The following is a 27,012-nucleotide window of genomic DNA, read 5'->3' as shown; positions in this document are numbered from 1 at the left end:
ATGCAATGAAACATCACACCATGTAGAATATGATACTCATGCTCTTATAATGATATAACAGTAAACACCATAAATTAACAAAAATCCCCTGCTAACCTTTTTAGTGGAATCCATCTTCAAGACTGAACCATACGTAGATGTTATCCTTGCATGGATTCATCCAGCCTTGTCAGGATGTCTTGGCTGTACACGGTGAGCAGCCACTTGCAGCTTGGGACCACTGTAGGCTCTGGGGGTTCCTGGAATTGTATTTGCAACACCCCGGGTCGTTTGAGGAAGTCCACACATTGGGTGGTGTACCGGGCCATACGCTGGAGCCACTCCTCACTGTGGTTCTCACGCAGCTGTTTGATGACACGGGACTGTTGCCTAGGCCACGCTCACGCAGGAGCCGAATGACTCTCATATCACAGGCATACCTTAGGAAAAGCTAAATCCACACATTCATATATTTTACAGAATTGATTTGTAAAGTATTTGCAAACATATGTGATGATGGGCTATCAACTGGATGTGGAATTAAAGTGTACTTACTTCCGCGTGAGGATGACCCGAAATTCAGAGCGATTGCCCAGATCCAGCTGTTGCAGGACAGTCTGACTCCAGGACACATGCGAGGCTTTACACTTGGTACAGATGAGGGTTTCTGTGACCATGTTGTACATCCTATCGATGTCCAGAACCTGCCGTGCCCTTTTGTGCAGACCGCCTCCAGTCAGCTGATGCTGCCCGCAGGCAGAATTGGGACAGAGAGCCTTGATCTTCCAAAGCTTGTACGGCATCCACAGCAACAGAGCAAGACAAAAAAATCTGTCTGGAGCTGGAGCCTGGTTGTAAATAAGTGCTGGCTGTGGTGGGTAATACCAGAGCTGTAGGTTGTCTCGAAGCTCTGGTTTTCCCTTGGGCCCCATTTTAAAAAGCCTGCTGGCAATCCACCTGTGATCCTCTGGTGGCAAAGTGTCCGACCACAAACGATGCAGTCGAACTAGAGATGCATCTTGCAGTAATGCCCCCGAAGGAGTAGTCTGTGAATGAAAAAGACAAAACATTTAGTCTAGCAGGTCATTTATTTAATTACCGCTTTATCTATCCAAGACTACCCTCATATAAAATAGAAAATATTGGATGTCAAAAACGTACTTAAGGTTATAGAATAAAATGTATACATTTGTTCCAATAGTTTTCAGAATTGTGTCAGCTGCTAGCACTAATTTGTGTGACTACTGAGTTGTGACAGTTAATATGCAAATTCAATTATTTTGGACCAATAAAATTTGAAATTACTTACCGAGACAACATGCAATGAAATATAATATATGTTGCATATATAACAAGAGAAAGAAACAGTCATAACTGTCCAATAATTTTGACTAATCCTAGATGGAATTATACAATACTGTTTAAAGGTCTATGTTCAGTAAGATTCTTTTTGTTTTTGAAATATGATTAAAATACAGTCAAAAACAGTAATAGTGGGAAATAATATTGCAATTTAGGCCGCTTATTTGAATCTGTTTTCAAAAGTATTTACAGTTTTTTTCAATCGCTAACAAGCGCTTACCCATACTTCAGATACTTTTTCCTAAACTCTTAACACAGACTCACACCAACAAAACACAATTGGCCAAATTGATAATTTTCTTCTCAAGAACACATTTTGTTACAGATTTTTATGATTGTTTACACACTAAAATAAAAATTTCCACACAATTTGCAAAATTCTACTCCAATGAGCAAAACCCCTCCGCAGATTTGCACAACATTACACACAATGTCTGCCTTACCCTTATAGCAAAACATTACACACGGTGATTTGTAAAACTCTACACACATTTTCACACCTTAGACACAGATAAGGATTGTGAGGTTACTTCCTTGTCATTACAAAGCCCCGGATTGCCATTGACCACACTAATGAATGAATTGGATATGCACATCCATCAGGCGTGGAAGCACACATGTGCTAATTTGAAAACGCATCACTCAGGAGTGCTATAAAAGGCAGCAGGTGAGTTCACCTGTCTTCAACAAAAATGGAAGGAGCTAGAAGAAGAAGAAGAAGAAGAAGAAGAGTGAGAATAAGAGGGGGGGCTCAAAGAGGAGATGAAGGCGGTAGAGGAAGAGGAGAAGGAGGTAGAGGAAGAGGTGAAGGAGGTAGATGAAGAGGAGAAGGAGGTAGAGGAAGAGGAGAAGGAGGTAGAGGAAGAGGTGAAGGAGGTAGAGGGACCATGGACTGACACCGATGGAAGCTGGACAAAGAGTTCAACCAAATCTCTGGTTGATACTGTAACTGAATAGTTACAGTATTCTTGTTGCTTTTACAGCAGTTTTTCTTCAGAGTCAAACTGTATGTACTTCATGCAGTAATTTTAATTTGTCTACAGATTTTATTTTTTTCATTGATTTCATTGTTGGTTGATTACTGTAACTGATTATGGTAAGAAATACTGTAAATAAATACTTGAAATATGAGTCTGCAGAAATCAGTGTTGTGCAGTGCTTGGTAAGTTTATAGTAGGCCTATTTGTGTACATTCTCCCTATATCTCAAACTAATCATGAAGAATGTTGTTTGTGTGTCACAAATTTTTTTTCATCTAAATTATCCCTTACATAACAATGTCTGGCCAAAAATCTAGCACATGCTATTTCCTAAAAATAGTATTTTTACAAATGTGTTTTTTATTTATCACAACAGTGTGAAACTGGTTACAATAGTGTCTGATCATTGAGGACTGTGTTGGTTAAATGAAAACTAATAGCATTTTCACAAATATGTGTATATCTTTTGACTGAAGTGTGTATGTTTTGACAGAAGTGTGTCATTTTCCAAACAATCTAGGAATTATGCCAATTGAGTGTGGTGTTTGGATAATTGTGATTACATTTTGAAAAAAAGAACCCGGTTTTCAAAATTGCGTGTAAACAATTGAAAAAAACTGTAAATATATACTAACTCTTGTAAGGAACTCAGCTTTTTGGAAATATTAATAATCAATAATATCTTGTTATTATTAATTATAAATATTTGGGTCAGTTAATTGGATTAACTTGATGTGGCTGAATTAATATTACAATCAATTAATCAGTTCTTCCAACGAACTCTTTTGATTATTAATTTATTCTAAGAAAAGGGTATCTTCCATGGCCACCGAAGAATAATTATTTCTTCGCCTGTACTTGTACTTTGAGCCAGTAGCAAAAACCGTGATCGTAAAGTGACTTGTATTGCAAGCAAAACAGAACCAAATACATATTATGTACAAGTTTTATTAACTAAATATAGATATTTATATGAATATAAATAAACTAAACAACATACACACATGAATACATAAATAGGTTAGTGATAGGATGAAGTTGGAAACCGGAAGAGGGTCTATGAGAAGAACCATCAGAATTTCATTTTACACATTTCATTGAATTGAATACTTGCATTTGTAATGGGAACAATTCTTGAAGTTGTTGAAAATTGAAGTCGTTGATGGTTCCGGCAGTGTCAAGTGGAAGTTGGTTGAGCGTTCTCTTTCTCCAGGACCGCATGGCTGGTTTGGGCAAGGCCTGGGACTCTGTTGAGGCCACGCCGAGCACCCAGGAGAAGTGAGGAAGTCGGAAGGATGGGTGATTGGAGTCGTTGTTGGTTGGAGTCTTTGTTGGTTGGAGTCTTTGTTCCAAAACTCCTGAGATTGTCCTTGGTTCTTTGTGAGAGAGTCTTCTCTCTTTTCCATGAGGCCGGATCTGGTTGGAATCGAGGCCTGCTGGGCCCTGGGGCCCCCGTGGAGGGGGAGGGGGCTCCCCAGTCTCACCAGAACAGTGTTGCGGCTGGATGAAAAACTAAGAGAGGCAGGTCACATGTGGACTGTCTCTAATAAGGCCTGGAGAAGATCCTCCCCTAAGGGTTGAACTCGACCAATCAGAAAAGGGGACATGTCTGAGAGGGAAAGTGGCTCTTAGTTGATTTATGGATCTTTGTCCCTAGGAAGATTATACCTTCATTAATGCTAAAATAGCTATAACACATCCACACTGCATTCTAGAAGAAGGTGATGTACATCAAAGTGTGAGTCATTAAATGAGGATTAGTTAGGTAGGAGGCACTATACAGGTGAGGTTACATTGATCGTTAGTTTGTTGTATACCAGGATACATACCATAATATATACCTAATAGTACACGAGACAGTAAACCATTTACACTGTTTCTTTCACAGTTTTATGCATGTTCATTTATAGATCAGTTAGTCTATGATTAATGCAGCAAAGTCTGTTTTAAAGAGGGTTTCTGTTTCATAGTCTCTCTCTTGAGTATGTGGCCACATTCCTCGGAGGTCGTAAAATCTCCTTGTCATGCCCTGTAACATGACACTGTTTCTGCCCTTGTGTTTGTTAATTTGGGCTGTGTGAGGAGTTTCATAAACCTTTGTATATAATGAATAATTAGTATGTGTCTGATTGGTCCATACCCTACAGATCCCCCCTCTCGATCGTTGTTGTCCCCCCTCAAGGACAACCACGAGCGAAGTTGGAAGTGCAGAGATCGGACACACACTTGTCATAGAAGGCTGGAAGGCCATGGTGGCCTCTGGTTGCTCGTGTCTTCTGGAGCGGTGGTCGTTCCACGGCTGGTGATGTGGACAGTAGCCAAGTCCAGGTCTCTGCAGCAGGTGTTGAGGCAGCAGGTTTTGGGACATTCTGAAGTTCATTAGTTTTGGGGCAGGTGTTTCCTTGTGGTTGCAGGAAGTGGTTAGGCCTCTATGTAGCATAGAGAGGTTTTCAAGCTGACATGGTGCTGGTGGCCGGAGGTCAGAAGGTGGTTGTTAGCCTCTCAGTCACGAGAGGTCTGAAGGATTGAAGTGTTGTTCTGTCCTTATGGTGGTGCCGACGCAAGCTTGCCTAAGCTGGGGTGGGCAAGGAGTCGGAAGCTTGTACCTTACAGGACTCCTCGGGTGAGTCCTGTGCAGGGAGCTATTTTGCGTGTGTCAGCGGCTCCAGTAACTCTGAGGCAGGTGCGTCCAGCTGTCCTTGCGGAGCCTCAGATTGACACCTGTGTGAAGGGTATGGAAGAGGATGCTGTCGTTGACAGCCGTGGTCTTCCTGTGGTGTTTGCAGGTTGAGGGTGCTGTCCTCCATGGCTTCTCCAAGGGGCTTGGCTGGTACCTGGGTTGTTGCCATGGTGACAGTTCTGTGCTGGTCCTGGGCATGCTCAGTCCAGCTGCATTGAATCTGGTTCGAACCTCAGTGTCTAGCTGGTCTGTAAGGCTTTGGGCACAGGTCCGCTCCTTGTGGGACGCTGTGATCTATTATGTGAGGTTGTTTACCTTCTGTTTTATACCCATAAGGTGGGGTAAGGAGATGAGAATCTTGATCACCCCGGTGTGGCTGTAACTCTGGCTTGGGTCATGGGTCGTTTGTCCTCTTCTCTCATGGTGCAGTTCCGTTGGCTCCGGTGCCGTCGGATGTCAGCAGCCATGGGTGGAACAGTGTTCCTCGCGATGGCTTGTCAGTCTTTTCGTTCTCCTAACCGGTTAAGGTCAGGTTAAGCAGAGGATCTGCAACATTTTGGCACACCTGTGGTGAGAGACTAATGCATGACCCTAGAAAGTTCAGAGCCACGGTTTAATGGGTTCGCTAGATATGTAGCATAAAGCTAGGTATTTCATGTGTAGCTAGCTAGTGAAGTATGTATTGTATCCTTATCATCTTAGCTGTGAATGTTAGGAGGCTAAGACTTGTGTGGTTCCGAGAGTATTTCCTGGAAAGGGCATAGCCGAGATGAAATAAATGACTTAAGATGGTTCTTATGACTAAAATATTTCTCTGGACTTAACTGGTGGTTCACTACGGCTTGACGAAGTGAAGAATAGGAGGAAAAAGGACAGCTTTCCTATTCAAATTATGCTTATTATCAATCCTCAGGACTATAGTTATGCCCTAGTAATCGTTAAAGTTACTTGTGTTGCAGGGTCATAAAAATTAGTGCACTTGTTGAAAATAAACAAAATCACAAATAAAGGTGTCTCTGGTTCCTTTCTGGGCCCTATGGGAAATGGAACCACATTTGAACAAGAGAAGAAATGGAAATAAATCATATACATGACAGTATAGACAAGTGAATAGCTGACTGCTATTATTATCGAAGTAAAATAAAAATAAAAAGGACTTAAGTAAGTGATCAAAACAGCCGGAATGATCTGAAATTGAGAGTAATCAATAGCACTAGTGACTAACCTTTAGATTTGCCTGGACCAAAACTCCATAGTGGGTCACAGCTGTTGCGTGTTTAAGACCACACCGTGTGTGTCCCTCCAAAGGTTTAGTCAACATGCTGATGAAAATTCTCATAACTATAAGAATTCTTCTCTAGCTACACAGCTTACATGTAATTAAACTTGGGTTTAATTGACAGGGCATCTGCAAATTTAGCCTACAGCGCTCAGCAAGGACTATGCCTAAACTAGTGAAGGTGAAATTCAGCTGAGAAGAATTGAAAGTAAGGAAAGAGAAAAATTAGAAACCCTAAATGGGGTTAAAGAAAGTATTTTAGAATACTTTGCGCTGTATACATAAAAGCTGTAATTAAGGCTTCAAGTAAATGATGCTAACCGCTAACTGTAGAAGTTATTATGTAGCTTAGCCTAAGCTGGATGGATGCTAGGTTAGCTTAGCTTAGCCTAAACTGGATGGACGCTAGGTTAAGTTAGCTTAGCCACCTAGGCTGGTTTGTTTACAAGATGACGTCACGAGTTAGCACTTCCTGTGACAAGTCGTTGTCATGGGAACCAGTGCATGTCAGAACAATTCAACAGTCCATGAAGAATGTCCGCACATTTTAAATGAGTTATGCATGTTTAAACGGGTTAAAAGGGGGCGCCTATACTTTAAATCTTTCAAGAACTTGATGTTACATTCAGTAAAATGCAAATGTGGTTTGGCATTTGCAAATTTTACTCATGGAACTCTTCTCTTTACTGTACGCAACTTATTCTATTTGTTTACAGAGTAAGGAAATAGATTTGCTGTAAGTCAAAGCTTGTCTAAGCCTATATAGTTACGTCCATCTCGTGCATAAATACTGACTTTTCAGCGAGTAAACAGTTTTGATCGCTAGGTAGCTCTCTGCTTGTAGATGCAGCCAAAATTTAGGTGAATTTACATCAACCTAACAATAATTTGTAAGGTCTTTACTTTGTAGAAAGGGGAGCATCACCCAAGTCTACGTGTATATAACACTGTACTGAGATTCCTTCGTCAGAAACAGATTAAGCAATACTGCAATTTGGATTCCTTCAACCAAAGCAGACTAATAAATACCGGTACAGTTTGCATGCCGCTGAGATGAGATTCCTTTGTCAAACAGACTTACGCTTTAATGCTGAAATTACCGATACCAGTTAAGACCCCTTTTTTTTTATTTTTTATTATTATTATTTTAAGTAGAGATGTCAATTCCAGCTATCGTTTTATCTGCATTTAGACAAGCCAGCAGCTAGTGATCAAAATGTGTATCGCATATCATGTCCCGTTTGGATCGGAATGATCAAATAAGCACTTTTTTAGGATAACAGTAGTTACGAAGGGGCTCTAGGTCATGCTAGTTTTCCTGTAACCCTTCATTGTCATGGAAACTAATGTGTAGCAGTGCCAATTCAACCAGCATGTAGCAAATGTTTGTTTCAAAAGAGTCGTGCATAGTCTGTTGGCAGGTGAGGCTTACACGTCCATTCAAGATTTCCTTTATATCAGTAAAATTCTACTTTTACTAATGCAGAGTCTTGCTGCTCTTTGAGCACACATTTTCATCTACTTTAAAAGTTTTATGTCCTATGTTGACCAGGGACTTTTTAGCAGAGTCTTGCATTGTTTTCATGCTGTGTGCCTTCTGGCTTTGCAGTTCAGAATCAATGGGGTCTTAGGAACCTTTTCTGGGGAGGCCTTCTGTGTTAGAGGCCTTCTGCATCAGGTCACGCATCGTTGAGTGGGCATTGCGTGGGGGCAGGTGAAAATATGGTGACTAACTGGTTTTGGAGGAAAAGTTTCTTGAAGCTGGTGTCCTCCTCCGTCACAGGTTCGTTGTAAGTTCCACAGAAAACTCGTTCGGAGTCGGTGGTGGTAGCACAGGCCCTTCTAGGTCTGTCCTGCTTGGTGTTTGGGCAGGGCCCAGCTGGGCTAGATGTGTCTAGATCAGATGGAGTCTGTCTCGGTGTGCCACACCGGCTGCAGGTGCAGACTGCAGGTGAAAATCAATGTCTCGTGGATTGGCAGGGATGTCTCTGACCTTTCACTTGAGATTGTTGAGTGTCACTTCATGTGCCATTTCAGGGATTGTCTGAGTTACCTTTTCCTCCTGCAGCTGCAGGGGCTCTCAGGACACTGTCTGGTGAAGTGTTAAGCCGAGGGCTTTGGCTCCTCCCCCCCTTTGTGCAGGGCTGGGGAAGTTTACGCTGCTAATGTGAAGGTCAGCAGGGTCCATCTTTCTTGTGTGGTCCATTTGCAGTGGGTTGGACTGTTGCAGCTCTCTTTGGACCACATGGAGTGCGTCAATAATGTTACAGCATCGCTAAGTCAGTGTTCGGACTTCCGCTGCACATTGATGGCTTTAGCTCTCTTTGAGTTCAACCATTTCTTTAAGTTCTTTGAGTGAAACAGTTCTTTACCCGTCGGTTTGCAGGTGCTCAGAGCTGTCGTCCGCCTGAAAACTGATGATCTCTTTCAGTTGCTCTGCTCTGTCAGGGTCCTTGCATCTGTCCTGTGCCTTCTCCCGTTGAGCAGGGTTCGTTCTCTGTGGAGTCCTGTGGCTGGCAGCGTTAGTTCATTTACCTCCTGTTTGAGGCCTGCGGGAGCATGGCCAAGGAGAAGATAATGCTGGTCAGCTCTTGGTGGCTCAGGCTGGGTGTCAGACGTCTGCTTTCATTGTTGCCTAACTGTTCCTTCCTCTGCCGTGGCAGGTCGTTGCCTGCTTCAGGCTGAAGGATGTCCATGACACTGCTCTGCCGGGTCTTCAGGTGGTCCTGGTGGCAGGGCTGGGTGTCTGAGGCCTACTGGAACACTTGTGGGAACACGAGAGAGAAATGGCAAAGGCAAATGCAAGTTTCTACAGAGGTGGTGAGCTATCTGTGTGGGAGAATGGCTATGTGGAGCAGCTAAAATTTAGTGTTGGTGAGCACACACAACAAAAAAAAAAAGTTTTGAGTATCTTAGTTGACGTGCTTTAAGCAGCATCGACTGATGACTGGGCTCTTACATGTCATAACCTATTACTCAAAAATGCTGATGGTTCTTCTCACATGTTGTGCTACGAGAGTAACAGATAGAGCAAAACCAAAATAAAACAATGGGATGAAACCAGAAAAGAAGAGGAAGAAAGGAGTGTTTTACCTATTTAGGTTTAGCTAGGAGACATAGGTAAACAGGAGTCACTTATGGGTTATGCTGCTGTTAGACTAAGCTACCAGGGACACATCAGACATCTCAAGGTCCAAAAGAAGAAGAAGAAACAATGGGAAGTGTTTCCACTTCTGTCTGGGGCCTACTGTGCGTTTGTGTTTAGCCGTACTTTATGTACTTAGCTTGGTGCTAAGGAGTGAGGATGGGTAAAACACAGACAGGAAGTAGGATATTAATGACCTGTGTAACTCGCTATGGAAACAACAGTCGCTAGATATTGTAATCCTATAGAGAGAGAGAAGATGAGGATAGTGACTAGTGATCTAAAATAAGGTAAAGGTAAAGTTAGAACGTCCTTATAGCTCTAAGAAAACTAAAAGGAAAGGGAAGTGTATCAAGTAATTTAATTAAATTTCAAATTTAGCTAAGCCCTTCTTTTTTTCTTTAGCTGAATATAAGAATTCAGGCTGAAACAAACGTAAATAACTAAATTGAAATAAAATAAAAATAAATAAAAAAAATTTATGTAAACATTGTGTGTTCTCATAGCTCTGGTAACTAGAGGGGAACTTGACTAAGCAAATTGATTTAATTAAATTCCCAATTTAATTAAATTCAATTTAACTGAATAGGACTATTCAGGCTCAACAGGTGTAAATACACAAAATAAAATAGGGGTAGATTTAAGTAAAAATAAAAGAAACACAAATAAAAACCCAAAGTATCTGGGTTTCAATCTGAAAGTGAAACCAAGAGGAAGGGGTCGAGAGAGAGAAAGAGAGAGAGAAGAGGGTGGTTTAACCCTCTTATGAGACGTGCTTCGTGAAGCTCTGACACCAGGGTGAATCATTCGTCTCAAATCATTCGGAGTGTATCACTGCTAAGGTCACGTGATTTTATTAAACTGGGCTTCGTTACGCGTCATAGCTGTTTCGAAATTGTTTTAAATTTCAACGGTTCGTGAACCATTATGTATCTGGTCTCTATGTGATCTCGTATCACTTTATAGATTCGTACACATTTAATGACGCATTTGATAAAGGGTCTGATTGACTTTCAAGTCAAGCTTTCATAAAACGAGCCCTACGGTTTACTAAGATATTATGCCTTGAAAGACACCTCATATTAAACGATATTAGGTAGCTCGCGGATTGCCATTACCTGATTACACCTTTTGATAAAACCTTTGCGATTGGTTTGTAAAAGGTGTTCCGTTGATTTGAGTTTCCGCTACGCTTTCACGTGTTGGGCGAATGTGATGACCACTACACTACAGAAACCTAATGTTGAGAGGGATGTGCTTTTTAGAAGATGGCTCCTTCCCATAATCTGCCCTGCAAGCAGTGTGACTGTCTGTAAATTCCACAAACAACAGAACAGAGGTTATTCGGCATGGCAATCTGCCTACAGCTCCTTGGTACGATGGCCTTCACAAGGGTTATGTAGCGAATTGCAGCATTTATATTTAACATGCCTCCACTTGTTTCCACCCAGTTTTGAACTGAGGACCTGTCGTGTGTAAAGCGAACGTGATAACCACTACACTACGGAAACTTGATGTGGATGTCAGTCCCACCTCTTCTAGGGTACGCTTGTTCAAAAACGACTGAAACTATAGACTGCCCAGTGTTTTAAACATGGCAAAAAGCTGCTAATTTTGTTGGCAGACCAAACATTTTTTATTACTGTACAGGAAACCTCAACGGTCATTTGTTTTATTTTTGACAGAAAATGTGCCTGCATCCCTGCAAGTGTACTGACCTGATCAAGCGAAAACCACACACAGTTTCCGCCCAGTTTCGAACTGGGGACCTTTCGCGTGTGAGGCGAACGTGATAACCACTACACTACGGAAACACATCTTCAGGTTGCAGACATAAATCTTTAGGTGCACGCTTATTAAAAGGCATATAAAGGAAAGGAGCGCTGCTACTAGCGTGGCAAAAAGTTTAAATTTTCTGTCAGAATCCAACCACTGTTTCTGCTCGGTTTCGAACAGAGGACCTTTTGCGTGTTAGGCGAACGTGATGAACACTACACTACAGAAACCTATTGATGAGGTACATGTGCTTTTTAGAAGATGGCTCCTTCCCATTATCTACTCTGCAAGCAGTGTGACAGTCTGTGAATTCCACAAACAACAGAACAGAGGTCATTCGGCATGGCAGTCTGCCTACAGCTCCTGGGTACGATGGCCTTCACCTGTCTTAAAAGTAAGGGTTTTGTATCGAATTGCAGCATTTATATTTAACATGCCTCCACTTGTTTCCACCCAGTTTTGAACTGAAGACCTTTGCGTGTAAAGCGAACGTGATAACCACTGCACTACAGAAACTTGATTTGGACGTCAGTCCCACTGCTTCTAGCGTACGCTTGTTCAAAAGCGACTGAAACTATAGACTGCCCAGTGTTTTTAACATGGCAAAATGCTGCTAATTTTGTTGGCAGACCGAACATTTTATATTACTGTACAGGAAACCTTAATGGTCATTTGTTTTATTTTTGTCCTTTTCTAAAGAGATTAAACCACAAACATCCCTGCAAGTGTACTGACCTGCTCAACAGAAAATCGCATACGAAATTTTTGCAAAAACCACCCACAGTTTCCGCCCAGTTTCGAACTGGGGAGCTTTCGCGTGTGAGGCGAACGTGATAACCACTTCACTACGGAAACACATCTTCAGGTTGCAGACATAAATCTTTAGGTGCACGCTTATTAAAAAGCATATAAAGCAGTGGTCTCAAACTCAATTCCTGGAGGGCCAGAGCTCTGCACAGTTTTGCTCCAACCCTAATCAAGCACACCTGATTCAGCTAATCAAGGTCTTCAGGATTGCTAGAAACTTCCTTGCAGGTGTGAGTTTGAGCTGGTTGGAGCTAAACTGTGCAGAGCTGTGGCCCTCCAGGAATTGAGTTTGAGACCACTGATATAAAGGAAATGAGCGCTTCACCCACCTAGTGTGGCAAACAGTTTACATTTTCTGTCAGAATCCAACCACTGTTTCTGCTCGGGTTTCGAACCGAGGACCTTTCGCCCTTTAGGCCACCGGGTTAGGGAAGGGGACCCCCGCGCGTCGCCCCCTAGGTGATTTTTCGGGGACCGGCCGACGGCGCCGACGAAATCCGGCCCCCTCGCCTGCGATCCGGGCATCGGCCACAGGGGGGCGACTCGCCGACCGCCCTCAGTCGATTCGACACGCGCCGAACAGGTTGCGGGCGGGCGTCCACGGAGCGCACGTGCGTCCCCCTGACCGCCCTTTCGCGAAATTCCCTGACCGCACCCACCGACCACGGAGCGCCCGTCCGTCCCACCTGTGACCTGCGAACAGCCCCCTGGCCACGCCCACTGACACGAACAGCCTATTCGTCCCACCGACCGCCTGTGTGACCACGAACGGCCTTTTCGCCCACGGCCAACCTGGGTGACGGCCCCTGGCCACGCCCACTGACACGAACAGCCAATTCGTCCCACCGACCACCTATGTGACCACGAACGGCCTATTCATCCCACCGACCGCCCAGTGACCACGGACAGCCTATTCGTCCCACTGACAGCCCACTGACAGCCTGTTTGACCACGAACGGCCCGTCTGTCCACGGCTAATCTAAGTGACGGCCCGTGTCCCTGCCCAGTGACCACGGACAGCCTATTCGTCCCACTGACAGCCTGTTTGACCACGAACGGCCCGTCTGTCCACGGCCAATCTAAGTGACGGCCCGTGGCCCCACCCAGTGACCACGGACAGCCTATTCGTCCCACTGACAGCCTGTTTGACCACGAACGGCCCGTCTGTCCACGGCCAATTTAAGTGACGGCCCGTGGCCCCGCCCAGTGACCACGGACAGCCTATTCGTCCCACTGACCGCCTGTGTGGCCACGAATGGCCTATGTGTCCCATCAGAAGAACTATGCATTATTAGACTTAAAATGGCATGTCCATGGACAGCCTATTTGAACTCTGTCAAATAAGTTACAGGTCGGCAAAGTAAGGGCCCACCTGTAACTTATTTGACAGGGTCCAAATAGGCTGTCCGTGGTCAATGCATTAATAGGTCATATTTCATAATTACAGTGGTTTTATTAGGTGAAACCTACTGTACACCACACAGGGGCCACAATACAACACACTGATGTACATTAAAGCTATCAATTATGCATAATTAGCCTAAAAATGGACTGTCCACGAACAGCCTATTTGGACCCTGTCAAATAAGTTGCAGGTGGGCAAAGTAAGGAACCACCTGTAACTTATTTGACGGGGTCCAAATAGGCTGAGCGTGGTCAATGCATTAATAGGTCATATTTCATAATTACAGTGGTTTTATTAGGTGAAACCTAATGTACACCACACAGGGGCCACAATACTACACACTGATGTACATTAAAGCTATCAATTATGCATAATTAGCCTAAAAATGGACTGTCCACGAACAGCCTATTTGGACCCTGTCAAATAAGTTGCAGGTGGGCAAAGTAAGGGCCCACCTGTAACTTATTTGACGGGGTCCAAATAGGCTGTCCGTGGTCAATGAATTAATAGGTCATATTTCATAATTACAGTGGTTTTATTAGGTGAAACCTACTGTACACCACACTGGGGACACAATACAACACACTGATGTACATTAAAGCTATTAATTATGCATAATTAGCCTAAAAAATTACTGTGCACGAACAGCCTATTTGGACACTGTCAAATAAGTTACAGGTGGGCAAATTAAGGGCCCACTGTAGCCTAAAACTGGACTGTCCATGAACAGCCTATTTGGACCCTGTCAAATAAGTTACAGGTGGGCAAAGTAAGGGCCCACCTGTAACTTATTTGACGGGGTCCAAATAGGCTGTCCGTGGTCAATGCATTAATAGGTCATATTTCATAATTACAGTGGTTTTATTAGGTGAAACCTACTGTACACCACACTGGGGACACAATACAACACACTGATGTACATTAAAGCTATTAATTATGCATAATTAGCCTAAAAATGGACTGTCCACGAACAGCCTATTTGGACCCTGTCAAATAAGTTACAGGTCGGCAAAGTAAGGGCCCACCTGTAACTTATTTGACAGGGTCCAAATAGGCTGTCCGTGGTCAATGCATTAATAGGTCATATTTCATAATTACAGTGGTTTTATTAGGTGAAACCTACTGTACACCACACAGGGGCCACAATACAACACACTGATGTACATTAAAGCTATCAATTATGCATAATTAGCCTAAAAATGGACTGTCCACGAACAGCCTATTTGGACCCTGTCAAATAAGTTGCAGGTGGGCAAAGTAAGGAACCACCTGTAACTTATTTGACGGGGTCCAAATAGGCTGAGCGTGGTCAATGCATTAATAGGTCATATTTCATAATTACAGTGGTTTTATTAGGTGAAACCTAATGTACACCACACAGGGGCCACAATACTACACACTGATGTACATTAAAGCTATCAATTATGCATAATTAGCCTAAAAATGGACTGTCCACGAACAGCCTATTTGGACCCTGTCAAATAAGTTGCAGGTGGGCAAAGTAAGGGCCCACCTGTAACTTATTTGACGGGGTCCAAATAGGCTGTCCGTGGTCAATGCATTAATAGGTCATATTTCATAATTACAGTGGTTTTATTAGGTGAAACCTACTGTACACCACACTGGGGACACAATACAACACACTGATGTACATTAAAGCTATTAATTATGCATAATTAGCCTAAAAAATTACTGTGCACGAACAGCCTATTTGGACACTGTCAAATAAGTTACAGGTGGGCAAATTAAGGGCCCACTGTAGCCTAAAAATGGACTGTCCACGAATAGCCTAATTGGACCCTGTCAAATAAGTTACAGGTGGGCAAATTAAGGGCCCACTGTAGCCTACAAATGGACTGTCCACAGACAGCCTATTTGGACCCTGTCAAATAAGTTACAGGTGGGCAAATTAAGGGCCCACTGTAGCCTAAAAATGGACTGTCCACAGACAGCCTATTTGGACCCTGTCAAATAAGTTACAAGTGGGCAAAGTATACCTGTAACTTATTTGACGGGGTCCAAATAGGCTGTCCGTGGTCAATGCATTAATAGGTCATATTTCATAATTACAGTGGTTTTATTAGGTGAAACCTACTGTACACCACACTGGGGACACAATACAACACACTGATGTACATTAAAGCTATTAATTATCCATAATTAGCCTAAATATGGACTGTCCACAGACAGCCTATTTGGACCCTGTCAAATAAGTTACAGGTGGGCAAATTAAGGGCCCACTGTAGCCTAAAAATGGACTGTCCACGAATAGCCTAATTGGACCCTGTCAAATAAGTTACAGGTGGGCAAATTAAGGGCCCACTGTAGCCTACAAATGGACTGTCCACAGACAGCCTATTTGGACCCTGTCAAATAAGTTACAGGTGGGCAAATTAAGGGCCCACTGTAGCCTAAAAATGGACTGTCCACAGACAGCCTATTTGGACCCTGTCAAATAAGTTACAAGTGGGCAAAGTATACCTGTAACTTATTTGACGGGGTCCAAATAGGCTGTCCGTGGTCAATGCATTAATAGGTCATATTTCATAATTACAGTGGTTTTATTAGGTGAAACCTGCTGTACAACACACTGGGGACACAATACGACACACTGATGTACATTAAAGCTATTAATTATGCATAATTAGCCTAAATATGGACTGTCCACGAACAGCCTATTTGGACCCTGTCAAATAAGTTACAGGTGGGATCTTTTTTATATTTTGTTGTCATGATTGATAAAAATGCATAAAAATGATTAAATATCAATTTTAAGTTCATCTTTGGGCCCCCCTGAGCAATTAGCAGCCTTCAGAACCCCGAAATTCCACTGTCCACGAACAGCCTAAATTTTTGAATGGGATAAGTTGCAGGTGGGACGTCCAGATCTCAGCCTCTGGACACAATTTGGAGCTGAAACCTGAAACAGGGCCCACCTGTAACTTATTTGACGGGGTCCAAATAGGCTGTCCGTGGTCAATGCATTAATAGGTCATATCTCATAATTACAATGGTTTTATGTCGTCAAACCTACTGTAAACCACACTGGGGACACAATACAGCACACTGATGTACATTAAAGCTATTAATTATGCATAATTAGCCTAAATATGGGCTGTCCATGAACAGCCTATTTGGACCCTGTCGAATAAGCTACAGGTGGGATGCTGTTTTTAACTTAGACATTTTCAGCGGATGAATCCCCGTAATGATTAGGCGATTTTATCACATGTGGTGAAGTCCCACCTGCAACTTATTTGACGGGGTCCAAATAGGCTGTCCGTGGTCAATGCATTAACAGGTCATATTTCATAATTACAGTGGTTTTATGAGGTGAAACCTACTGTACACCACACAGGGGACACAATACAACACACTGATGTACATTAAAGCTAATAATTATGCATAATTAGCCTAAAAATGGACTGTCCACGGACAGCATTTAGGGCACCCGTCAAATAGGTTACAGATGGAATGCTGTTTTTAACTGTAACGAACTTAACGGGGTACTACGGACCCCAGTCTTTGCGGACCGTCTGAGGGGACCCTGAGGGGCCACAGATTTCAAATCGGAGCCATTCGGAGCTATTGGGACCGTTGCGTGGGGATGTCCACCAAACGCCTATGAAAAATGAATGGGATAAGTTGCACGTGTCAGTGGCTCCCGCGCGGCCCCCGGGGGTCCGAGGGGCCCCAAACTCTACAAAAAGTTGCGTCACGTGGCCCTCTGCGACAGACAGAGCGGGCTAGGTCGAGACATGCCAAGTTTATTTTTAGCTATTTTTTATGCACCTCTCTGTCTCCCATTGATCTCTATGGGAGCATGTGTCTGCAAGGGTTAATTCAGCAGTTAGGATTAGACGGCCTACTTGTTCCAACTTATGTGCAACTTATTCCATGGGGCTGTTGGTGGCCAATTAGCGCGAAAAAAGGTCAGAGGGACGCGGGACTCTAGAACCCGTCCCCGGGGCCCGTGACGAGACCCACGTGTCGGTTTCGGGCCGATCGGGCGTTTCCTTCAAAGCGTTTGGCTGAAACACATACTTAGAACCGATCTAGAACCACCAAGCCCGTGATCTAGAACCGGGGGCCCCCGGACCACAGCCGTGCCGAATTTGGGGCCGCTGCGACCTTTCGACCCCTTTTGGCCCCTGTTTTTTTGACGTCCCACGTGCAACTTATTCCATGGGGCTGTTGGTGGCCAATTAGCGTGAAAAAAGTTCAGAGGGACGCGGAACTCTAGAACCCGTCCCAGGGGCCCGTAACGAGACGCATACGTCAGTTTCGGGCCGATCGGACCTTTCTGTCCACCCTTCACCGAGCACATGGTCCAATTAATGGCAGCCCTCTTGCACACACAGAAAGACATATGCTCAGTAGAACCAAAAGTGAGGAGATTTTTGAACAAAAAAATGATACACTTGGAACCGATCTAGAACCCTGCGATCCGGGATCTAGAACCGGGGGCCCCTCGACTACCAGGGCGGCGAATTTGGAGGCGGTGCGACCTTTCGACCCCTGTATTTCCGCCCTCCCACGTGCAACTTATTCAGTTTAAACTTCACAGTCGCTTCCAGGTCAAGGGGGGCTTTTTTCGGCCAAACGAGCAGTTTTGGGCACGGAACTCTAGAACCCGTCCCCGGGGCCCGTGAAGGGACGCATATGTCAGTTTCGGGCCGATCGGCGTTTCCTTCGAACCGTTTTGCTGAAACACATACTTAGAACCCATCTAGAACCACCAAACTCGTGATCTAGACCCGGGGGCCCCCGGACTACCGCCGTGCCGAATTTGGGGCCGCTGCGACCTTTCGACCCCTTTTGGCCCCTGTTTATTTGACGTCCCACGTGCAACTTATTCCCTGGGGCTGTTGGTGGCCAATTAGCGCGAAAAAAGGTCAGAGGGACGCGGAACTCTAGAACCCGTCCCAGGGGCCCGTGACGGGACGCATACGTCAGTTTCGGGCCGATCGGACCTTTCTGAAACACGTCCACCAAACACCTGTGGAAATGAATGGGATAAGTCACACGTGTCAGTGGCCCCTGTACGGCCCCCGGAGGTCCCACGGGCCCCAAACACTGCGTGCCGGGGCCCCACGGGCCCCCGAACGACATAGCAGGTGGACGAGTCTCTAGAGCTCAGGGCTAATTTTTTCTCCACATTTGTTCAAGTTTCTCTTCAAATGCCACTTGCACTCATAGTCAGCTCATAGACTGGCATTCCCTCTTGAAGGGTCAAACTGAAAACACACTCGGAACCGATCTAGAACCACCAAACCCGGGATCTAGAACCGGGGGCCCCAGAACACCCACCGCGTCGAGTTTGGGGCCGCTGCGAACTTTCGACCCCTTTTGGCCCCTGTTTTTTTGACGTCCCACGTGCAACTTATTCCATGGGGCTGTTGGTGGCCAATTAGCGCGAAAAAAGGTCAGAGGGACGCGGAACTCTAGAACCCGTCCCAGGGGCCCGTGACGGGACGTACGTGTCAGTTTCGGGCCGATCGGACCTTTCTGTCCACCCTTCACCGAGCACATGGTCCAATTAATGGCAGCCCTCTTGCACACACAGAAAGAAATATGCTCAGTAGAACCAAAGCGAGGAGATTTTTGCACAAAAAAATTATACACTTGGAACCGATCTAGAACCCTGCGATCCGGTATCTAGAACCGGGGGCCCCTCGACTACCAGGGCGGCGAATTTGGAGGCGGTGCGACCTTTCGAGCCCTGTATTTCCGGCCGCCCACGTGCAACTTGTTCAGTTCAAACTTCACAGGCGCTTCCAGGTCAAGGGGGTGTTTTTTGGCCAAACGAGCAGCTTTGGACGCGGAACTCTAGAACCCGTCCCAGGGGCCCGTGACGGGACGCATACGTCAGTTTCGGGCCGATCGGGCGTTTCCTTCGAACCGTTTTGCTGAAACACATACTTGGAACCGATCTAGAACCACCAAACCCGTGATCTAGAATCGGACCACCGTCCACCAAGTACCTGTGAAATCGCATTGAATAAGTTGCACGTGTCACTGAACCTCGTTCGGCCCCTGGAGGTGCTAGGGGCCCGAAACTTCTTGGAAAGCTGCGTCACTCGGCCCCGGAAAGCACACAGAGAGGGGAACGTCTAGTCACACAAAAAAAATACTTGTTGCCCAATGTCCACAGAACACCTATGAAAATCAATGGGATAAGTTGTACGTGGGACGCTTTGCCGTTTGGCCCCCGGGGGCCCTGGCGGCCCCAAACTTAATCTGCCTACTGTCACTGGGGCCCAGAAAGACCCTGGGGGATGTAGAAAGCTGAACCATGTGTGGATCAGGCCGAACCACCGAAACGCACACTTGGGAACCACGTAGAACCTTGAAACTAAGGATCTCGCCCCGGGGCCCGCTGGGCTACCCTCACGCCAAATTTCGAGGCCCTGTGACTTTTCGGCTCAGAGTTAGAGACACAGTGAATTGAGACAAAAAACAGGTGGTTAGGGGTCAAAATAGGCACTTTGTGGTACTGAGGATGACTATGGTGAAGTTTAGGTGGTTAGGGGACCCCACAGGCACTTCGTGGCAATGGAGAAGAAAATAGGTGGTTAGGGGTCAAAATAGGCACTTCGTGGTACTGAGGAAGACTATGGTGAAGTTTAGGTGGTTAGGGGACCCCATAGGCACTTCGTGGCAATGAAGAAGAAAATAGGTGGTTAGGGGTCAAAATAGGCACTTCGTGGTACTGAGGAAGACTATGGAGAAGTTTAGGTGGTTAGGGGACCCCATAGGCACTTCGTGGCAATGAAGAAGAAAATAGGTGGTTAGGGGTCAAAATTGGCACTTCGTGGTACTGAGGAAGACTATGGTGAAGTTTAGGTGGTTAGGGGACCCCATAGGCACTTCGTGGCAATGAAGAAGAAAATAGGTGGTTAGGGGTCAAAATAGGCACTTCGTGGTACTGAGGAAGACTATGGTGAAGTTTAGGTGGTTAGGGGACCCCATAGGCACTTCGTGGCAATGAAGAAGAAAATAGATGGTTAGGGGTCAAAATAGGCACTTTGTGGTACTGAGGAGGACTATGGTGAAGAGTAGGTAGTTGGTGTACCCCAAAAGCACTTGGTGGACTCCCACGTGGTGCAATGGCACCCCCAGAGGCGTCCACAGAGAGCCTATGGTAATATATGCTAATCTTGGCCTCTTTATATGCGATTTTGGAAAAGTGACACGGCACCACTGAATAAGCAGCTTGTGTCGTCCATTTCGAGCACGCGGACCTCGAAGTGTCGGTGCTGACAATGGCAACTTAAATGAATGGGGAAAAGCAAACGTGATAACCACTACACTACGGAAACTTGATTTGGACGGCACCCACCTAGTGTCATTCGGCATTGCAGTCTGCCTACAGCTCCTTGGTACGATGGCCTTCACCTGTCTCAAAAGTAAGGGTTTTGTAGCATTTATATTTAAAATGCATCCACTTGTTTCCACCCAGTTTTGAACTGAGCACCTTTCGGGTGTAAAGCTAACATGATAACCACTACACTACGGAAACTTGTTTTGGACGTCAGTCCCACCTCTTCTAGGGTACGCTTGTTCAAAAGCGACTGAAACTATAAACTGCCCAGTGTTTTTAACATGGCAAAAAGCTGCTAATAGGCGGCGAGCTACATAGGCCTACCGTGCACCCCCCCCCACCTCCCAACAAAACCATACTTTTCTGAAAGGTCTGGATGTGTAGAATATGAATCTGAATGTTAACATTGAAAATGTTGGGTTGCACTACCTGTTTTAGGCCTGTGAATAGGGAAACCCTAAAAAACGATTGTAAGCGATTTTAACACGTCGAGATTGTCCTAGTCAATCAGAACAGCTTTTAGGGGACCCAATACACACTCAAACTTAACATATGATGACTTAGGTCAAATATCTACCATGCTGCTTATTGGTAGGTGTCTAAAATGAACATAGGTAAGGCTTTATGTTGATATAATGAGCCCATTTCATGCATAGGCCACGACCTAGATTCGCCTATCATACACCCCAACCCCCTCCCCTGACAAAATCATGCTTTTCTGAAAGGTCTGGATGTGTAGAATATGAATCTGAATGTTAACATTGACATTTTTGGGATACACTACCTGTTTTAGCCCTGAATATGGAAACCCTAAAAAACGATTTTAAGCTATTTTAACACGTCGAGATTGGCCTAGTCAATCAGAACAGCTTTTAGGTTACCCAATACTCTTACTACACTACATTGATAGTTACTTTAAATAATTGTTTTTAATTATTTTTTATTTAATATAGTTAAGGCCTTGTATGGATATAATCGATCAAGCCCATTTCCATAGTATCAGTTAATATGCTAACGTGCTAACATTCCAACCCTCATTACCCTTTCCATCAAAGGTGTGTGGCTCACAAGTCATTTCATTGACAAATCAGAAACCTGTCTGGGTTGTTCATCCAATGACAAAATAAGATATTTGTTGAATTTTCATTAATAGTTTCCTCTGTGTCAGACAGGTATATAAAGACCGTCCTGAAAGACTGTTCTTACTCACACAGACAGATTCTCCAAGTCTGCATCCTCTGCCTATACAGCAAGAAATTTGTTTCACTGAATTGCTCGATGTTTGATATTTTAGTTTACAATTTAATATAATTGACCCATCTTACTACACTACATTGATGCTTACTTTAAATATTTGTTTTTAATTATTTTAAATGACATTTGATAGATTAATAGATATATACTTTATTCATCCCAAAGGGAAATTTTAGACGTCCAGTAGCTTATACATACACACACACACACACACACACACACACACACACACACACACACACACACACACACACACACACACATATCTCATACACATAGATAATCTAGTCGGTTATGTAGTTGGTTTCTTCAACATAGCTGAACTGCTCAGTTATGTCTGAGTCAAGACATGAGTCAGTGGGCCAAGTGACTGCAGGTCCTTCAAGGCATAGGGGATGTCATGGGACAAAACCAAAGTCCAGATGCATTGTGCATGTCCCTGGTCTTGTATATGGACCACTCGTGCAATTATGGGCAAACGCAGATTCTGATGCAAGATTAGCCAGAATGAAAGAAATACGTGACAAGAGATTAGCTGAACCACTGGAATCTGCTCACAGAATGACTGTAACCTGTGAACTTATACCAGACACCCTTACAGAAGGTGATGGATATCACAGAGAATGCTACCAAAGATTCACCATGAATCTCAAAAGACTCGACCAGAAGCCTGAACTATTAGCAGCAAGTTCAAGGCAAAGTCAGAGGGCCTCAACTGGTGACAAGGTGCTCTTCACACCTGACTGTATATTCTGCAACTCAATTACACGGAAGAAGGTAAAAAATAAAGGGATATGGACGACTGAGGGGTTAAGAGAGTTTGAGTGTGATGGGTGGAGAACAGTCCTCAAAGTTGCAGAACAAAAATTTGATGAAAATTTGCTTCACAGAATTAGAGGAAAGGATCTATTTGCTACAGAAGCTAAATACCACAAATCCTGTAGAGTCCAATATACACAAAATTTAGAAAAATGGAGAAGTGCAAGCACAGAAAACAAGGCCAAACAAATCCAACTAGTAGAAGCTCACGGTGAGGCATTTGGTGCTGTATCTCGAGTAATTGACAAGGAAATCATCGGCAGCAACAAAATGATGAAATTGACTGATCTGACCAAAATCTACATAGCTCATCTGGAATGCACAAACTTCCCCAATCCCAAATTGCGTGGGGAAAAGCTCAAAGCTAAGCTAGAAACACATGGACAATACAAGGAAAAGGTGGCATTCTGCAAGCTAAACAAAAAAGGCCGTTTCTCGACATACATTGTGTACAACTCACAAAGTGACATTACAAACCTAGTGCAGTGTGCATATGAACTTGGTTCCAAAGACATGATCCAGGAGACTGGCCATTATCTACATGAGGAGATTCTGGAAAGCTTTGCAAAAGCTGATGAGTTGAGATGGCCACCCTCTGCCCAGGATCTTGTAAGCATGAACATTGTAATTCCATCTAATTTGGAGACATTTCTGTGTCATGTGATATGTAGCAAACCAAAATCACAAAGCTCCAAAATGAACAGGCTTGTAAATTCAATAGGGCAAGACATATGTCGCGCCACAACAAATGGAGAATGGAAACTTCCAAAGCATATGCTTATATGCATGACACTTAGACACCTTTTCAGGAGTGAAAAATTAATTACCCTATTTAATCGATTGGGCCATTCAGAGAATTATACATTCTCCCTTGAACTGGAAACTGCACTTGCTGAGGCTGTGGCTGAGACATCCAGTCTTTTGTCTACACAAATCATTAGATCACCAGGAGCCCCTTCCATTTTCCACTCAGAATTTGATAATTTTGATCAGTTGCTCAACAACTTAACTGGAATGGATTCAATTCACACTGCACATGGCATTATGTTACAGGACATAGAAGGCAAGCCGGAGAATCATGGCGGAGTCCGTATCGATATTCCATCCACTTCCAGGAAAACAAAACGACGTTCTTTTGAGCAGGGGTCAGCTGAAGCTCTTCCTGACTGCTATATTACACAACGGAAAAGTCCTCAAATAACCATACACCAAAGAGTAATTCCTGATGGTGAGAGGGCTCTTCAAGATGCTACCATGAAGCACTTTCTGTGGGTCTTGATCCGTACAGCATGCAGCAAATCAGATCAACAATTTCCAGGATGGACAGGTTTCATCACAATGTCAGGACGAACCCCTGAAAGTCTGACAACTATTGATTATTACCCTGTTATTCCAAGCCCAATTACAGACTACAAGACAGTAAAAGAATGCCTTCGATATGCTGAGGAGGCAACAGCAGAAATCCAACAACAGTATGTTGTTACAACATTCGACTTGGGGGTACGCATGAAAGCATATCCCCTGATTTGGAATGATCAATCTAGGTATGATAAACACATAATATTGATTGGTACATTTCATCTGGCTTGCGCATATCTGAAGATGGTGGGCAAGAAAATGGATGGATCGGGTCTCTCTGATATCTTGTTGGAAGCTGGGCTGATTGCATTAGGTTCTCTTCAAGGTGTCCTTACTGGTAAACATTATGACAGATCACTACACTGTCATAAGACAGTATTGGAATGTCTTGAAAGACTTCTCCTATCACAATACCTCACAAGTATTGGAGAGAAAGAAGTATTCTCTCAATTACCAGAGGGATCAAAGGGGATACTAGATGAACTGCTGAAAGCTCCTTCTAAAGAAGCCTTAGATGCAACAAGGAATGATGTTCCACTGCAGAAGTACATCGAAGGATATCAACAGTTTCGAGAGAGTGTAAAAGCTGGACATCTAGGGAAGACAGCACAGCTGTGGACATCTTACATGGACCACATCTGGTTGGTACTGTCTCTCATCCATGCAGTGAAACATAATGATTTTCTCCTTTATGCTCAGTGTTTGCACCTTATGGCAGACCTGTTTTTCAGCTTTGGAGGCCAGAATTATGCCAGATATCTCTCTTACTTCTCCATATTCATTGCGAACATTGAAGTGTCACATCCTGGAGCCACAGAGTTGTTGAAATGAGGGGCTATTAGCGTTGCACGTTCCTTCATTCCAGGTAACCGCTGCGCCGTAGATAAAACTATGGAGGAGACCTTCATGCGACATGCTAAATCTCATGGGGGTGCTGGTGGAAATGCTTTTGGTGTGTCAGGAATTCTGACAAATTATGATGCCTACCAACGTTGGGTACGAACAACCCATGCTAGATCTCAGTATGTTAATGCAACCCTCAGTATGGCTGACATGCTGTCTGGAACAGCTGCAGAAACCAAGCATAATGAGCTTCGTCCAGCTGAGATGTTGAAGAGTGAAAAGTTGGTGAGAAAAACAATTGAGGCAGTGGAGAGCTTCCTTAACCCTTTTGAGTTGGGAAGCACTGACAACTTGTTTATTCTTTCTTCTGATGCTGCAGTATCTGCTGAGGTCCAAAGAGATGTTTTGAGAGCTGAACAAGCAGGCAAGGTTGCCAAGGATATTTTTATTGCGACACGCCTGGAAAAAGGTTGTGACTTCTTTGAGCCTATCAAGCGCCTTGGCCTCAAAACCTTCACGGACATGAACAAAAAGAGCAAAGTTACAACAACAACAACACACAAAGTAATACAGTATCAGCAGCAAGGGAACATTGCTTTCCAGTTGTTCATGAAGTCCCAACAGCAAGGTCTACAATTGGACATGAGGGAACTACTCACGTACCCCTTGACTCCTGTGCCGTACAGTATAGGCACTGCTGATGGTTTCTTGTCCAAAACAGATAAGTCAAAGTCATTTGCTTACCTGGTAAAAGACATCAATGATGCTGCCCTACCATCCACAGATCAAACTCTTGTAATTATTGATGGAAATGCCTACTTTTACTTCTTGAAGGAGGTACCAGGCAGCTTCAAACAGATATGCAGTAAGGTGTTTGACATGATGCCAAAGACAGGCAATGTTGTGTTCAGCACAGATAGTTACTTCCCCAATTCTGTGAAAACAATGGAAAGACAGAGGAGGGGTTGTGGTCAAAAGCTTATCATAAAAGGTGAAAATACCAAAAGGCCAGCAGATTGGAAACAGTTCCTCGCCAATGATGAAAACAAGCAACAATTTATTGCACTACTCATCCGCCTTTGGAGTGAAGACTCATATGCCAGGAAGCTACATGGGAGACAAGTGATCATAACCTGTGAAGGAACAGCATATCTGCTAACGTCTGAAGATGGCAGCTCAACATGCAGAACAGAAGTCCTGAGCCTTAAGTCTACCCAAGAAGAGACAGATTCTAGAGTCATTCTCTACTGTGACTTTGCCAGAGACAACAACTACAGCAATGTTGTCGTTAAGAGTCCTGATACTGACATATTTTTCATCTTGTTACACTATGCTCTGGCAATGTCAGACTTAAATATTATGTTTCACACTGGCACAGGAAACAAGAAAAGGCTCATTGATGTGAGTGAAATGTCTCGTAGTTACTCTCAGCAACATTTGACAGAACTAATGGCACTTCACGCCTTCAGTGGTTGTGATACCACTAGTGCATTCAAGGGGTTAGGCAAAGTCAGGCCATTGAAAACCCTCTCTAGGATGCCAAAGTTTGGAGAAACTCTTGCCAGGCTGGGAGACACATGGGATGTACCGAGGGATCTCTTTGATCTCCTCAATGAGTTCACCTGTGCTCTGTTTAGTAGACCACGAGTACGAAGTGTTGATGAGTTGCGTTTCTTGCGAATGAGTGAGCTGTGCTCCAAAGATGACAAGCATCTAGCCCACTCAAGAAATGTGGACCTGGCTACACTCCCCCCATGTGGGAGGAGTTTAGAGCAACACATCAGGAGGGTTAACTACCAGGTTGGAATATGGAAGGTGGCCCATATTGCCAACCCTGACATCCCTGATGCTTGCAATGGACACGGTTGGACACTGGTTGACCAAAAGATTGAGCCTCTGTGGTATGAGGGATGTGTTCTCCCACAGCAATTGGCAGATATCATTGAATCTGTGAGTGGCAGGGATGAGGAAGATGAATCAGATGATGATAGCGTAACAGA

General features: G+C 44.2%; 1 non-coding gene across 1 annotated transcript; it reads right to left on the bottom strand.

Moving 5' to 3' along the window:
- Positions 1-11,166: 11,166 nt before the first annotated feature.
- trnav-cac (transfer RNA valine (anticodon CAC)) lies at positions 11,167-11,239 on the bottom strand. Its single transcript has one exon. It is a non-coding gene; the product is annotated as a tRNA-Val (tRNA).
- Positions 11,240-27,012: the final 15,773 nt, after the last annotated feature.

The sequence above is a fragment of the Siphateles boraxobius genome, unplaced genomic scaffold, assembly GCF_051911475.1.
Source record: "Siphateles boraxobius isolate OS27281-9 unplaced genomic scaffold, OSU_SipBor_1 6, whole genome shotgun sequence".
Taxonomy (NCBI): Eukaryota; Metazoa; Chordata; class Actinopteri; order Cypriniformes; family Leuciscidae; genus Siphateles; species Siphateles boraxobius.
The sequence above is the reverse complement of the archived record's forward strand: the minus strand, read 5'-3'. Positions and strand labels throughout refer to the sequence as shown.